Genomic DNA, 13,303 nt, shown 5'->3' on the forward strand with positions numbered 1-13,303 from the left:
GCCACAAGACCAGATGAGCCAGTTTGCCGATCTGAGTGGTGCCAGCTTGTCCATCAGAATACAGGGTCTGAAAAATACCTAGAATGGCAATCTTCGGTTTTACAACAGTAATGTTGAAAGGAGTTAGTTAGCTCGCCTTAGGTAGATAGCAAGGGAAGGGTCCCCAGAGAGCCCCCGGCCCACAGGTCAGTGCCTCATCTCCACATAACATAAAAAAGCAGCCTAGGAAAACATTTGAGCTGCAGGCACCAATAAGGGAACAAGCACAGCAAGTTGTACCTGGAGACATGCCCATGGCTGTACAGATAGCAAAACCTCAGGCCCATTTGGATAAAAACTTCAACAAACCTCTATTTCACTCACATAAAGGAACAAGGCCTGGCATAGAAATGTCTTTGTCCTTTGTATAGTCAGCAAGCTCCCAGGACAAACTTTCTTCTCCTTTTGTGAGTGTGGGTACAGTGGGCTCCCGTGGGTTCCAGTGGACACTTTACTTTCCTTTTTGGGCTGTAAGTTTGGCCTCTAAGAAGTATCACTTCAGCCCTTGATAGGTCTGGGGCCAAGCTTTCACTTCAGCTCCTGATAGGTCCTGGGTCAAGCTAAGCAGCATCATTTCAGCTCCTGATTGGTGCTGGGGCAACTAAGCACATTCCTTCCCCTTCCCAGTCTGTAAAAACCCTGGACACCAGCCTCACAGGGGCACCCGTTCGGGGCCCCCCTCTCTGCTGACAGAGAGTTTTCTTCTTTTGCTTATTAAACTTTCACTCTAATCTCAACTTCTCAACTTTGTGTCTGCTCTTCTTAATTGTCTTGGAGGTAGGACAAAGAACTCCGGGGCATGTTATCTCAGACAAGGAGCAACTGTTAAATCTTGGTGCATTGCTGAGACTACAACAATGCTATCTTTTTTTTTTTTTTTTTGAGAGAGTCTCACTCTGTTGCCCAGGCTGGAGTGCAGTGGCGCAATCTTGGCTCACTGCAACCTCTGCCTCCTGGGTTCAAGCGATTCTCCCCGCTCAGCCTCCTGAGTAGGGGGGGTAACAAGTGCCTGCCATCACACCCAGCTAATTTTTCTATTTTTAGTAGAGACAGGGTTTTACCATGTTGGCCAGGCTGGTCTTGAACTCCTGACCTTAAGTGATCCACCCACCTCCCAAAGTGCTGGGATTATAGGCATAAGCCACTGTGCCCAGCCTACAACAATGTTATCTATAGGAGCAACTGGTTAGAAATCTTGTGGCCTCTGTACATAATTCCTGAGCTATAGTATCTAATCTTGTGGCTAATTTGTTAGTCTTACAAAGACTATAAAGTCTTACAAAGGAGGTCTGATTCCCAAGCAAGGAGGTGATTTGTTTTAGGAAGGGACTGTCATCTTTGTTTCAAAGTTAAACAGTAAACTAAATTCCTCCCATAGTTAGCTTGGCCTGTGCCCAGGAATGAGCAAGGGCAGCTTGGAGGTTAGAAGCAAGATGGAGTCAGTTAGGTCAAAATTGTCATAATTTTTGTAAAGGCAGTTTCAGTAGCACAAGAGGGAAAGTGGGTCCTACTGCTCTTTACTTTAATCCTAGAATGTCAGAGCCTAGGGGTAGGGGGGAGGGATGGCATTGGGAGTTATACCTGATGTAAATGATGAGTCGATGGGTGCTGACGAGTTGATGGGTGCAGCACACCAACATGGCACATGTATACATATGTAACAAACCTGCACATTGTGCACATGTACCCTAGAACTTAAAGTATAATAAAATTAAAAAAAAAAAAAAAAAAAAAAAGAACGTCAGAGCCAGATGAGACCCAGCAGGACAAGTCTCTTGTGGTTTCTAAATAATTGTCTTCAGACCCATGCCATGATAAAGTTTCCACCCCTACTCTACAAAATGAGGACAATGTGGAAAATACAATCAGGTTTTTAATAATTTCATAAAATAGATTCCACTCCATTCTTCTACAAGTATGACCTCCCTTTATGAAAAGATGCTGATAAATAGAGGATAGTTGTTTCAATGCTATTACTTGGATATCATAATTAAAAATTAAAAATATCAGGTTTAATTTTTTTTACATTTTATGACCTGTGAAAAACAAAAGTCTGGGAACCACTGAATAGTCAAATCTCTCCTTTTATAGTAGAAGCAGTTAAGACTCAGAGGTAGAGAAATGAGTGGTCCAAGATAAAACCCCAGTTTGGTGAGACATTACTGATGGTGGCTCTATGCTGGACATTCCTTCAACTGTCACTTTTCTGCCTTTGCCTTTTCTTTAAACATGTTCTACTCCACATCAGCACCCCCCAAGCAAACCAGATCCTGTTCAGAGAAGTTTTTTAAATCATCTAGATCCTAGCCTATTCTCCCAAATTACCCCCAAATCATTGGCATCTGCCACTATTTCTCCATCCCATCACTACTTTCTCCACCCCAATACCATACCCTTAGCCCCACCCATTGCCTACTTTTGAGCTTTCTGTTTTACTTCAAAAATTATTATTCAGAAGAATTTTTGGACGCCGATATTGTTTCAAAGCAATAATTATTGATTTTATTATACATTTAATAATCTCTTATAATGTTTGTGGATATCTCTGCTTCTCCACCTAGATTATGAACACCTCAAGAAAAATAGTTCTGTTTTATCTTCCTTCTCGTACCTAGTACACTCCTACTGTTTTATGTACTCAAATATATGTAGAATTAATAATGAATAAATTGACAGATTCTTTGCAGAGTGAATGCTTTAATATTTCAAAACATATGGAGATTTGTTTATTGTGGTCCTCTTGGTTTGCAAATGACAGACAGGAACCAGGGGACTGGGTCCAGATGGGAGCAAGGAGGAAGCCAAGAAAACCATTTATTCCTGGGGCTCTGGTCAGTTTTACTTGTAAATGGAAAGGGAAGAAAATAACATGAAGTGGAAGCAATAGGAAGAAGAAATGAAGAATCCCTGAGTGAGAACAGGAGTCTTGGACTGACTCCATTGTGCCCACGCACCCTGTTTCATCCTAGGCAGCATCCTGTCAGCTAGTAGGAGAGGGGCCGGCATGAGGAGTGCAATCTCCTGTCTACCCTGCGAAGAAAAAAGACATGGCTCTTGCCTCACACTCAGTAACTTCTCCACACACATGACATAGTTCTTGCAGAGTCTCCCATGTAGAGCAATGCCCAGAATCCCCTTCACTGCTAGCCCTCTGGCCTTTCCTCCACTGGCCTTCACGTAGAACAATAATCTCCAATCTCATCCAGCTCACTGCAAATGCTGTTAATTCATTCCTTTTTAAGGCTGTGTAGTATTCCATCATATTCCATCATATATATATATACACCAGTTTCTTTATCCACTTGTTGATTGATGGGCATTTGGGTTGGTTCCATGATTTTGCAATTGTGAATTGTGCTGCTATAAACATGTGTGTTCAAGTATCTTTTTCAAATAATGACTTCTTTTCCTCTGGGTAGATACCCAGTAGTGGGATTGCTGGATCAAATGGTAATTCTACTTTTAGTTCTTTAAGGAATCTCCACACTGTTTTCCTTAGCGGCTGTACTAGTTTACATTCCCATCAGCAGTGTAGAAATGTTCCCTGATCACTGCACCACGCCAACATCTGTTTTTCGATTTTTTAAAAAAATTATGGCCATTCTTACAGGAGCAAGGTGGTATCACACTGTGGCTTTGATTTGCATTTCGCTGATCGTTAGTGATGTTGAGCATTTTTTCATATGTTTGTTGACCATTTGTCTATCTTCTTTTGAGAATTGTCTATTCATGTCCTTAGTACACTTTTTGATGGGAATTTTTTTTTTTCTTACTGCTTTGAGTTCATTGTAGATTCTGGATATTAGTCCTTTGTCAGATGTGTAGATTGTGAAGACTGAAAATCTGGGGCTATTTCTGTCACTGAGGGAAGGTATGTCCTTCCCCTAAACTAAGTGTATGCTGCTGAGGAGGCAGAGGCCTGAGTTCTTCCATCTACTGCCTTCAGGTGTCAGGCGGCTTCCGCTCGGACAAGATGGCTACCCTGGTGGACTTGTTTCCTCTCTGGTCTCTTGTTCTGTCTCACTCCACAGTGGCCTGAGCTTGGGGCCATTCTTTTGCTTTTCTCATCCTCCTACCCCCAGAGCTGACAGATTTAGCAAATAAAATTTACAAGATCCCCTGGTAAGTTAGAATTTCAGGCAAACAACGGACTACCCCACACTGACTCAGGAGGGTCCCTCAGAGATTGATGTCACTGAGCCTCGGTAAGCAGGAACCTCCATCCTTGCCCATTAAGCCCCCTCTCGAGGTCCCCTCAAGGAAGACAGTGGTTCCAGAAGGTGTGTTCCCACCCCCTTTCACAGCCTACCTCTATCCCACCCCTCTCTGACCCTGGGTTCCAGCTGGCCCAGGGATTTCTGGGAGGACTTGTAGAACAAGGCCGTCTGCAGTAGGAGCATCTTCTTCCTTGCCACCTACGCTTCAGCCCTGTCTAACTAATAGCTCTCCGTGTTCTAAAGAAGGCGGGAGTGCCGGGCCACCCTAGCCTTCTGGAACCCCAGTTCTGTAACATCATCCATCTCCTGGAAATACGCTGGTTTTAACCATGCAAATTGGCCAAGTGTCAGGCAGAAATAGCAGCTGGGCCTGGAAGGACAGGTGACATCTGTAAGGACAATGCTGGGCGGGACACGGTGGAGAGCACTGACTGTTCCCTTCCTGTCTGGGAACAGCACCACCTTTGGGGGAACTCCTTCCCTCATGGGGCTTTAGTGGGGCCTGCAAGTCCCAGGGCCCTGTCCCCTACCACCCCCACATAGGCATAGGAATGCTTGTGTGCCAGTCACTACTTTTGGAAGTAGAAGCAAGTAAAGCTGCTCAGCTTCTCACAAGAAGCCTGTGGGTGCTGGGCCAGAGGACACAGAGACGCTAAGACTCTGAGACGCTAAGACTCCGTGAAGAGGGAGTGGAGTCTGGATGGGATTCCAGTCCCACGGTTAACCCTTTCCGGGACCCAAACACAACCTTCCACTTCCTTCAATTCTGAGGTTCAGTAAATGTCCCCACTCACAGAACATGTTTGAATTGGGCTTCTATCAGTTGCAGCCAAAGAAGACCTGCCTGTTATGGTTGGCATCGGGTCAACCATCTGTGAAATGGTGACCTGACAACCTGTCTCCTCCCAGTGAAGACCACAACATCCCAACATCATTAGTTACCAAGGAAGTCTGGGACGAATTTCTACCAACTGTAGCAAAAAAGGGGCAAAAGAGAAAACATTTTGTTACTGACAGCCCACTCTTCCCTCTGGAACAGGGCGACAGGATCTGACAGAAAGCCCAAGGAGCTTCTAAGCGGGCAGTGCTGCCCTGTGCCCCTCCAGACTTCTCTTCCCAGGAGGGCAACAGCACATGGCACCCTGGGATAGGAAGCCTGCAGGGGCAGGGAGGAGGCTGAACATCCTGGGGGCACTACTTTATGAGGAACCATTTGTGGCCAAAAATCTACAGGGGCCTCAGATGACCTGAATGAACTCGTCTGGAGAGTGAGAGTTCCAGGCAGGGGGAGAGGTTTCCATAGTCCAGGACCACATGCTAGAAATTTGGTTTCTGCAACATTCAAAGGGGAACCAGAGGGACCCTCCAACCCAGCCCTGCAGCTGCGAAAAACATGAGCCCTGGTAGATTCCTACCTATTCAAAGAACCGGAAAACCCAGGCTGGGGCCTATGAGTCAAGTCTGGATGTGCAGCTCAGGGCAAGAGGACAGATGGATACCACAGGTCATCTGTCTCAATAGCTGCAAATTATAAATTAAACTAACATGCTGTTAAATAAAGTATGTTCTATCCTGATTCTCTGACAAATATTCCTTTAAAATTATTTTTATTTTTTAGACAGACTTTTGCTCTTGTTGCCCAGGCTGGAGTGTAATGGCTCATCTCACCTCACTGAAACCTCTGCCTCCCGGGTTCAAGCGATTCTCCTGCCTCAGCCTCCCAAGTAGCTGGGATTACAGGTGCCCACCACCACGCCCGGCTAATTTTTTGTATTTTTAGTAGAGATGGGGTTTTGCCATGTAGGCAAGACTGGTCTCAAACTCCTGGCCTCAAGCGATCCTCCTACCTTGGCCTCCCAAAGAACTGGGATTATAGGTGTGCGCTACCACATCCAGCTGGAGCTGACTTTTAAAATGTATTTAATTTGTATTAATTTAAATTTAAATTTATTTTTTGAGATAGGGCCTTACTCTGTTGCCCAGGCTGGAGTTCAATAGTGCGATCATAGCTCACTGCCACCTTGACCTCCTGGGCTCAAGACCTCCCACCTCAGCTTCCTGAGTTGCTGGGACTACAGATGCACACCATCATGTTTGGCTACTTTTTTTTTTCTTGCTCTGTCGCCCAGGCTGGAGTGCAGTGGCACTATCTCAGTTCACTGCTACCTCTGTGTCCCAAGTTCAAGCGATTCAGCCTCAGCTTCCCAAGTAGCTGAGACTACAGATGTGCACCACCATGCCTGGCTAATTTTTGTATTTTTTAGTAGAGACAGGATTTCACTACATTTTGGCAGGCTGGTCTCAAACTCCTGACCTCAGGTGATCCGCCTGCCTCGGCCTCCCAAAGTGCTGGGATTACAGGCACAAGCCACCGTGCCTGGCCAATTTTTACATTTTTAAATTTTTTTGTAGAAAAATGGTTTCAGTATTGCCCAGGCTGTGGCCTCAAGTTATCCTCCCACCTTGGCCTCCCAAAGTGCTGGGATTACAGGCATGAGCCACCGTGCCTGGCCTAAATTTACAAGTAAGTAACCATATGTGGCTAGTGGCTACTGTATTGGACCACACAGTTCTGTATAGCTAATGCAAGGTACACAGTAGCATATGATACATGCCCTACTACATCTTGCTGTGTTCCCTTAACAGCGCCTATGTAGTTTGGAGACAGATTGCCCTAGTCTTTGCCCCACCCCCCCCCTTTTTTTTTTTTTTTTTTTTTGTGACAGAGTTTTGCTCTTGTATTTTTAGTAGAGACAGGGTTTCTCCACGTTTGTCAGGCTGGTCTTGAACTCCCAACCTCAGGTGATCCGCCTACCTTGGCCTCCCAAAGTGCTGGGATTACAGGAATGAGCCACTGCACCTGGCCTAGTCTGCCTCATTTTTTAAAACTGCTGCATAATATCCTCTTGTAATTTACAAAGGCAATCCCTCACCCAGCCTGGAGAGCCATGGGTCATCATGTTTTTACAACAAGCTCTAAAATCTTCTACATATACTGTAACCAAGACACTTCAAAACAACCCTAGGTTCCTCATGCCTCCACTTTTGTTGTCCTGAGTCTGAGATAGTTTAACATTGAATAGTCAACTTTAGGGGCTGAGGGAAATAATTTACCATTAATCACTGCTCTAAAATATACTCGCCACCCATGTGGCCCATGCCTGGCATTCGGTAGTGCTGGTGGCATTCTTTAGGGTTAATTATAGTTCTAAGTGGTTCTCCTTTAAAGAGCAGAGTCTCCTGAGAAAGATGGCCATTAAGGCAAAACATATGGGGCTGATCTTGCTTTTGTCCTGGTGAGAGGGGCCAAGGGGCTTTGTAGAGCAGCAGGCGCTCTGACAGTGAGCCTCCGTGTTCTTAAAATTGTCCTTAAGAGGACAGGTGCTTTGGCTCATGCCTGTAATCCTAGCACTTTGAGGGGCAGGGGCAGGAGGATCACTTGAGTCCAGGAGTTTAAGACTAGACTGAGCAACACAGGGAGACCCCATCTCTACAAAAAAATTTTAAAAATTAATTGGGCATGGTGGCACATGATTGTAGTACCAGCTACTTGGGAAGCTGAGGTGGGAGGATCACCTGAGCCCAGGAGCTTGAGGCTTGCAGTAAGCCAAGTTTGCACCACAGAACTCCAGCTTGGAAGACAGAATGAGACTGTGTCAAAAAAAAATTGTCCTTAAGTCCATCTGGATCCCTGGACAGCCTTCCTCTTAGTGCATTTCAGGTGGTGAGCCTCTTTCCAGCTTTAAATGACCTTTAGAGAAATTTCACTAACCTGCCTTGGTGTTTGGCTCTGTATGAACCCTTTCTTCTGAAGAGTGGCAGTAGACATGGGATTTGGTGGTCTGACAGATCTGGGGACAGATCCCAGTTTCAAATGGCAGCATCTGTTTACAGCTTACAGGGGAAATACTTAGCACTATGTGCTGAACTGTAGGAAATAAGTGTATATTTTCTTTTTCTTTTCTTTCTTTTTTTTTTTTTTTTGAGACAGAGTCTCACTCTGTCACCTAGGCTGGAGTGCAATGGCACAATCTCAGCTCAATGCAACAACCACCTCCGGGGCTCAAGCTATTATCCTGCCTCAGCCTCCCGAGTAGCTGGAATTACAGGCACACACCACCATGCCTAGCTAATTTTTGTATTTTCAGTAGAGACGGGGTTTCACCATGTTGCCCAGACTGGTCTTGAACTCCTGACCTCAGGTGATACACTTGCCTTAGACTCCCAAAGTGCTGGGATTACAGGTGTGAGCCACAGCGCCCAGTCCAATCTACATTTCATAACAAGTGTTACAAACAAATGCTTGTTCCTCGGTGCCACAAAGAAGAACCAGCACTTGGACAAATAATTTTCTCAGCAAGGCAAATTTACTTTCTGCAGAAAGGGTGCTTCTTGGAAGGTGGATTGCCACGAGAGCACACTGAACAAAGAAAGGCAGGAGTTTTTATCCCTGACGCATTGGGCTTCTACTGCTGTGTCCTACCTCCATTGGTTGGAGCTGGACCTCACAATCTAAACTGATCCCGACTGGCTAAAACCTTGAAATTTTCCTAAATAGGTAAAGGTACAATGGGGAACAAAGGAAGAGAGGGGATTTTTTACAGGAAACTAGGGAGGCTATAACATTTCCAAATAAGGAAGGGGCATAGGCTGCAAGCTGGAACATGCCTGGGCATGTTCAGGCATGTCTGGACAGACTTAGGGAACAAATGAGACAGGCCTTGGTTACAATATAAGAACACAAAATATACTTATTATTTTACTCCATTTAACAACTACTTGGGCTTAACAAATAATTATTAGTAGAATAAAAGATCTGTTAGTGTGAGATATGAAAAGCTGTGGAGATTTAAAAGAAATATTTAAAGAAATCCCTTTTATTCAAAAAGGTGAACTTTGAAGAGGAACTTATCTTTATCAACAAGTCACATGGGGATAATGAAGGAATGGCCTAAAATGCTCTCAGTAATATTTCTGAGTCATCCCTGAGGGCCGGGCTTGGCGTTAGGCATGGTGGGGAAGGGAGTGGGGTTGTGTGCAGAGGAGGACATGATTCTTGCCTTGTCAGGGTCCCTGACCTGATGGCAATCCATGGTGGTGTGTTCATAGTGACAGACACCACTGCAAGAACAGACCCAAGCTGTGCAACCCCCAAAGCAGGGCTCCTCACTCACTGGGATAGATAGAACTACTGGCCCCAATTCCTCAGCCCTCTTTGCACCTACTGCTTGCCATGGTTTCATTGTAGGTGGAGGGTACTTTCCCACCCCTGGCTTCAGACTTGCCCACGTGGCTTGCTTTGGCCATGGAATGAAGCAGAAATGAAAGCCTGCCAGTTCTGAGCTCTCACCTGAAGATGCCTTAGGCAGTTCTGCGGGCCCACGTGGGCTTCCACCTTCACCCAGATGCCCTTCTCTGGTGCAGCCGCGGCTTCTTCAGCCTTGGCCCAGAAGGAATGGAGCCCCCTGGTGGATCCGCAGGCCTGCAGGGAGACACAGAGCACAGCAGCCGGCCCAGCATTCACTAAGGGGATGACTGCGTGTCACCCACTGCCCAGCTAGAATGACACCTCTCCAGGCCTCTCCACCACGTTACTCCACCATAGCCTGCTTCTTCTGCAAAGACTTGGACACCCAAATGCCTACCAAAAAGTGGGTAGGGCACCAGGACACCTCCAAGTGGGGCTCCCCATCATGCCTGGATGTGGAGTTGTGCTGCAGAGTGGTGGCTGCTCGTGACACTCATTTCACCCCTTTCTGTGCAGGTGCTGGAAGCCCAGGAACCACACGTCAAGGCTCCCTTGCCAGCAGGGTGCTGCCAAAAAAATGCAGTCATGTGAAATTTGGAATATGGAAAGGAGGTAGAAGTCATCCTTTCCTCCCTGCTAGCAGCAGACATGCAGGCTGTGGTGGTCAGCTGTCCTCCATATTCCCCTATCAGTCACCAGCCTGGGGACTGTGGAGCTGGAAGGACCTCAGCAGCGGTTTCCCAAGTTTGCAGAGGCCTGAAGCCTGAGGTCCTCCCAGGGGACCTCACACTCCTCCCGCTCAGCAGCCGGACGACTTTCTGGTTTGAGTCTTCTCTGTTTGGGCTTTGCTGCCCCTGGGATAGAAATTAAAATGCCAAGGTTGTTGATTCTTGAAAGGAGCAATTCACCTTTTCATCCCCTCCTGATTTTAGATGGGAACCGTGAAGGCTCTGTGGTTTACTCCACGTCCTTGTGAAAGATGTCATTCTTGTTGGAAGACTCCTTGCCGTGACATTTCTGTGCCATGTTTTTCACGCATGTAGCACTGGGGAGTCTGTACATATCCCTAAGCCAGAGTGATTGTCTTAACTAGAAAAAGCCATCCTGGAAGACAGAAAGGGAAATATGCATTTTGCGTGTCCTCTGCTTTCTCTGGCCACAGCAATGAATCCTCCAATGTACCTGAGTTTCAGTTCACCATGAGCATCTCCTACGTGGCAGAAATCTGAAAATGCCTCTGGGGAGACACACGCACAAGACAGTGAGCGATGCTGCCATTTCCCACGCCTCTCACAATGTGCTTCTCTGGTCTTATTAGGACTAAATGAGTACCTTAGTCCATAATCACAGTGAGAAGAACCACTGCAGACCACATACCTGGGGTCTTGAAAATAATTCCATGCATGCGGGACTTTCAGAAGCCCTCCATGTCTGTCCGGAAGGGCCCCACAATGTCTCCGGAGCTCAGCATGGAGCATGGGCAGGATTTGTATGTGGCTCAGCATGGAGCATGGGCAGGATTTTCAGCCCCACTCACCCCCTCGGCCAAGTGCTCTTGTGCGGTGAACAAACTGCACACCTGTGCTGGGCAGAAGCATTTTACATCAGTCCCCTTAAGAGTTAGTCTCCTTGGCATCATTTGATGGGGGGTGGGAGATGAAGTGCTTCTTGGTTAACTTCTTGGCCCCTGCACCATGTGAGGCTGTTCCAGCTCCCTTGGGGCTGGACTCCTGAGACTTTTCTTTGGCAGCATTCTTCACAAATGCCCAGGCGCCCTGTTCTCTCCTGATGCTCCACTCTCCCACCTCTTCAAAGTGCCTCTTCTGGATGCTCCTTGGGCCCATGAGGACTGTTGATTCTCCGCAGGCTTTTGCCGACACTTTGAATCTTTGCCAGGCTGTTTTCCTGTGGTTGGACAGTTTCTAATTTCCTTTGAAAGACTGGGCATTTAAATTTGGGACCTAAAAGGCTAGGCTGTATAAGCATGGCAGTTTCTTCTTCCCTTTCAACCTCATTGTTTTCTTGAATTTCTGCATCTAACACATTTTCCAGAAAATAAAGCTTTCTCAATTTATTTTCATAAGTTGAGTTGTTGGAGGCAGGTTGAAGAGAGGGGCTCTTTGCATTTTGTTTTTCTAAATACCCAGGGGCCTATCGCCATCTTGTACTTTTGAAAAAAGCAGTTTAAGGAACATAACATTGATTCCATATCTTACAGATTTTTCACTGAGATATAACACAAGCTCTCGTCACTGAGTCTAGCTGCTCACTCCCAAAGCCGGACAAGTTGATGCTATTGCTGTTTGAGGGTACCTCCGGCTCAGTAGTCAGCTCAGTGCTCCTGTGCTTCTTCCGGGCTTGTAACACCTTTATGAAGGCACCTTCTGGATTCCCTACAGATGCTTCTTCTATTGTCAAAAAAGAAGAGACTGCTTTGATAATGAAAGATGATAGGATGGCATGCATCAACTCACAGCTGTACACCCCGGTCACACAGAGTAGGAGTTAGCAAACATTCAAGTGCCAGTCAGAGAGGAGAAACATACACCCAAACCTAAACCTATGAAATGGCAACAACAAAAGGAAGAAAGACATCTTTTGAAAACATGGTCACCTACTTGGAACATTCCATAGTGTGACATATAGTAGCTCTGCTTAGGATTATTCATCAAAGCCCAAGGTGGAACACAAGCGCTTCCCTGATGAGCTGGCCTCTCTGCAGACTGCTCCATAACCTGTGCTGTCCTCCCTCAGATACAGAGAGAGCACAAGGCTCCCTCTCTCCTCGTCCTCAGTGTGCCCATGCTCTTGCTACCATCACAGCTGAATGCAATGAAAGGCAACCCTCTGAGAGGAGCAGGGGCGGGGATGCTAAAGTGGAGGCCCCCTCCCATTGCTGACAGAGCCTCATCTGCCATGTGCTCCACCCACCTGCACGGTTCTCTGCTCCCACACATCCCAGCTCCATCACAGAAGACTCAACACAGAAAAAAACACTGTGTCCACCCTAGATTCTTTTCTTAAATATAGGCAGCGATCTGGGGTGTAGGTTAGGAGATTTTTAATTTGCCAGATCGTATGTCTATGTTGCTGAAGGTACAGTGAATCTATGGCATAATAGCAGTTTCTGGAAAAACATTACTTGAGGTCCTAAAATGCAGAAGAGAAAAATCAACTTTTGTCAGATGCCTACTTTGCTTTCATTTCATCTCTAATATTTTGGATGGGGAATCATCCAAAGCTTCTGACTGCATGAAGGTCAAATGTAGCAGTGTGCAGCTGGGTTTCTTTTCCAGAATTAAAAGTATTTTGTGGTGGGGAGGGTCAGAAGAAGAAGTAAAGATTGTGAGAAAGGAGAAACATGGGCTTGGGGAAAACCCAGAATTGGGGACAGAAGACCTGGCACTAGGCTGTAGCACTGTTAGCACCTCTGATCTTGTTTTTCCTCATCTGTAAAAGGAGATTAACAATGCTTTTCTGTCCATCTCTTGGGGAGAAGGGTATAATATAATTGATGAAAAAAAAAAAAAAGAAAAAAGTTTTGAAAAATAGGCAACACTGTCTTTATGTAAGTAGCCAAGTATTAGTATTATTTATTATCCACCCAACATCACTGGTAGATACCTGTATTCAAGCTATCTGGAAATGAAAGAAGTCACATTTTAGAAGTCATGAAGTTGGTGCTTATGAACCTAATCTACAGAAAAACTTTTGAAAGCACTTGAGTGTTTGTTCTGTGAATAGACAGGTTTGAGATTCAGAGCAAGTTCAGAGTTGGACAGTCTAAGAATGCAAAAGC

The sequence above is a fragment of the Chlorocebus sabaeus genome, chromosome 16 (genome assembly GCF_047675955.1).
Source record: "Chlorocebus sabaeus isolate Y175 chromosome 16, mChlSab1.0.hap1, whole genome shotgun sequence".
NCBI classification, from domain to species: Eukaryota; Metazoa; Chordata; class Mammalia; order Primates; family Cercopithecidae; genus Chlorocebus; species Chlorocebus sabaeus.